This window comes from Vulpes lagopus, chromosome 4 (genome assembly GCF_018345385.1).
Source record: "Vulpes lagopus strain Blue_001 chromosome 4, ASM1834538v1, whole genome shotgun sequence".
Lineage (NCBI taxonomy): Eukaryota > Metazoa > Chordata > Mammalia > Carnivora > Canidae > Vulpes > Vulpes lagopus.
The window spans coordinates 71,068,169-71,071,910 of NC_054827.1; the positions used below are offsets into that span (position 1 = coordinate 71,068,169).

Below are 3,742 nucleotides of genomic sequence, written 5' to 3' on the forward strand. Positions count from 1 at the left end.
CTAAGTTGATGGATATATGGGAGAAGGGCCAGAGAGAATAAACCTCTATGGGTATGATCCCTAAGAAAGAACTTAAGAAACCAGTGATGTCTTACAGGAATATGAAATGTGGCATGCCAAAAATTCTTCCTTGTCCTCTACAATAGCTCAAATGAAGCCCAGATTTCTCACTAATATTTTAGCATGAGCCAATTTTTATGTGGAAGATCTGAGTTCTGCATCTCGGATGAGACAAAATAAAACAAATTGACCATATGGGGATGCAATAGGTAAGAAAAAGGCAGTTCCTATTGGTATCTTGGTTACATCTTAAGACCGCCATACCCAAGTTCTCTTACCACTGTCTACCAGCCAGTGGCAATGAAGGAGAAATACTCTAATCTTATTCTAAAAGAAAATACTTGTTCTAAAAGAAATACTCTAATCTTATTACCAGCCAGTGGTAATGAAGGAGAAATAAAAAGCACTTTTAACAGAAGAGTCAACAATAGAGACCAAAGGAAATTTGCTAGATTTTTTTGTGACATTTTATTACTTGACACAGAACATAATTCAATATTCTCTAAAATTGTTGTTGCCTATCTCAAAAAGTAGAGTCTACATGCCCACAAACTCATATCTTTTCCCAAGCACACAAATAGATGATACTTCCCAGTTTCTGTTGCAATTAAATGTGTGATAAGATTGAGTTCTAGCCAATGAAATATGGACATAAATGACATAAGCCACGATTAGCCTGAAACAAAAAAAGTTCCCATGTAAGATCTTTGGATCTACTATCTGATTGAAGAGGTCTTAGAAGACCTAGAATAGGGCAGGGTCTGCACCCCACCCCAGATACTAGTTAGGCCTCCAAATTAGAGCTACCAAAATGGGACTATTGAAAGATTGAGAAATAAATGCACTATGCTAGGCCACTGAAATCCAGTACTTAACTATTAGAGCAGCTAACACTACAACTTAATTAACACCAAGAATCTTAGTTTTCACTACAAGAAAAGATTCCTATCTTTTGATGCTTAAAATCATGGAATTCATGCTCACTTCAGCATCACATTTACTAAAATTGGAACGATACAGAGAAGATTAATGTGGCCCCTACACAAGGATGACATGCAAATTTGTGAAGTGTTCCATATTTTTTACCCCAAAGATACAGATATAATGAAATGACAGGACACGTGCACCCAATGTTTATAGCAGCAGTGTCCATAATAGCCAATCTGTGGAAGGAGCCACAGTGTCCTGCAACAGATGAATGGACAAAGAAGATGTGGTCTATAGATACAATGGAATATTACTTAGCCATCAGAAAGGATGAATGCCCACCATCTGTGTTGACATGGATGGAACTGGAGGGTATGATGCTGAGTGAAATAAGTCAATCAGAGAAAGAATTATCATATGGTTTCATTTATATGTGGAATATAAGAAATGGTGAAAGGGACCATAAAGAAAGGGGGAAACTGAGTGGGGGAAAATTAGAAAGGAAAACAAGCCATAAGAGACTCCTAATTCTGGGAAACAGAGTTACAGAAAGGGATTTGGGTAGGGGGAAGGGGTAACTGGGCATTAAGGAGGGTACATGATGAGATGAGCACCAGATGTTATACTATATTTTGACAAATTGAATTTAAATAAAATTTGATTTTTTTTTAAATCACAGAATTTTGGATTAAAGAGCAAAATAAGAAATCACTTAGTCTAATATGTTCTGCATTTACCAAACCCCAAGTTTGTCAATAATTCTTCGTGAACTCTCTTCCAAGTGGGATTATTCACTTCTGGATTCAGTTCTCACATTCTTTCATTATTTCTAGACTGGGTTTGCTTCTACCTTCCTTGAGTATGATATTTGATATCTTACCTCTTCAGGAATGATGCTTGACTTTAGGTTACTCCAAAAGGGCAATGTAAATTCATAAGCAAATTATGCAAGATTATAAATAGCAAATGTTCAAGGTGCTAATATTGTTTGTGATGAAGTTATATGCCAAACATTTGTGTAAGCATAAAAATAATTTCTATATTCTCCTTCCAGATGAGCAATATCCAGGAATTTAATACTTAGAATATTGGTTCCTATTAAACAGTTACTGTGACTTTCCATGATTCTACCTTGGGAATTTTTTTATTTCTCCTGAATCTATCTTCCCCATTGTGATTACTCCATTACTTCAAAACAATCTCTCACATACCTGTCACTGATGAAAACTCTAGAATTAGTTTTGGTCTTTGGTCAGCCTGATTCTTCCAGAAGCATTTTTTCAACACTTTTAAAAATATATATATATTCACAATTGTAAATATGTAATTTTTTTTTACATCACAAACATTTAGTCTCTATTTAAGAATCTTGGTTCAGTGCTTAATAACATTAACAGCATCACCATATGATCTGCTCTATGAAATCTTGTTTTGTAATAAATCTTCCTATACCATCTAGGGCTTTCTGTCTTCTTCCTTTCTCTTTTTGCTTCCTCAAGCAGTTCACATTTAGCCTTAAAAGATTCAGTTTACTTCTGTTGTACAAAAATGTCTTTATACCTTATATGCCACTGCTACAATAAAAGCTTATATTATAGTAGTTAATATGCAACAAAGTATACCTTAAGCAAATTGCATATTAGAGGTTTTATTTAAATGTCAAAGTAAAACTTTATCATTTAAACAAGTTCATAATCATAGCAACAAATTTCAAGTTCTGTGTATTTTGAAGATTTATATCCCATTACAGAGTCAGTAATCCTTTAAAAAGCCATGGAGCATCAAAATGGTTCTTTAATAGTTGCAACATGTGTAGTCTTCCTTCTTTGTGGTAAAAATTTCCATTCCATGTTTTTCGGCATCTTATTTTCTTCCTCCCAAGGTCCATCTCCTTTTTCTGAAAACAAAACAAAACAAAAACAAAAACAAAACAGTAACAGAATTATCATCCTCTCTTAATAATTACAGTCAGGATGTTTCATAAAACTTACGTTTAATGGGACTCCTGGGTGGCTCTTGGCTTGGGTTGTGATCCCAGGGTCCCGGGATCGAATCCCACATTGGGCTCCCTGCATGGAGCCTGCTTCTCCCTCTGCCGGTGTCTCTGCCTCTCTCTCTCTCCGTGTCTCTCATGAATAAATAACACAATCTTTTTAAAAAAACTTACATTTAAATATGACTATCTGAAATCCATTTGATGAATTTTAGTATTACTATAATGTGGGGTGTTTGTTTCTTGGGAATTTGTGAGTCTTTTCATCTAACCCAATTGTTATATTGATAAAATATTGATAACTTTTGTTTTCAGAATGAACAAATACTATTCCTGACTGTGTGGCTTCAGAATAGTTTTCTGTTGTGTTATTTTCATATACAAAAATGTTACTAATGCTTCGTCTATTTTAATGTCCCATATATTATTTCTCTTTTCTGATTTCCTTTCACACATCCTAGTGGGCTAGTTATTGCTACCTTTGGATCAACATGACTACTATAGATTCCTAATTATTCTCTCTCTCCACATGTTAGTCTCTTCTGTATATAATGGTCTTATTACTTTTCCTAAAATTATAACATTAGATCATTTTCTCAATGAAAAACCTTCTATTGCTAATCAAAGTAGTAATCTCTCGGTTAATTACCTCTTACTCATTTTTGTAACCCTCCCTCCTAATACCAAGTTAAGCCTTATTAAATAAATTTTTTTTAGCTAAAAAAAAAAAAAAGTTTTTTAGCTAATGGCTTCAAAATTATT

The 3,742-nt window shown here is 34.1% G+C and overlaps 1 non-coding gene across 1 annotated transcript; it reads left to right on the forward strand.

Annotated features, from left to right (window-relative positions):
• Positions 1–1,036: 1,036 nt before the first annotated feature.
• LOC121490338 lies at positions 1,037–1,143 on the forward strand. The gene has a single exon (XR_005987643.1). It is a non-coding gene; the product is annotated as a U6 spliceosomal RNA (small nuclear RNA).
• Positions 1,144–3,742: the final 2,599 nt, after the last annotated feature.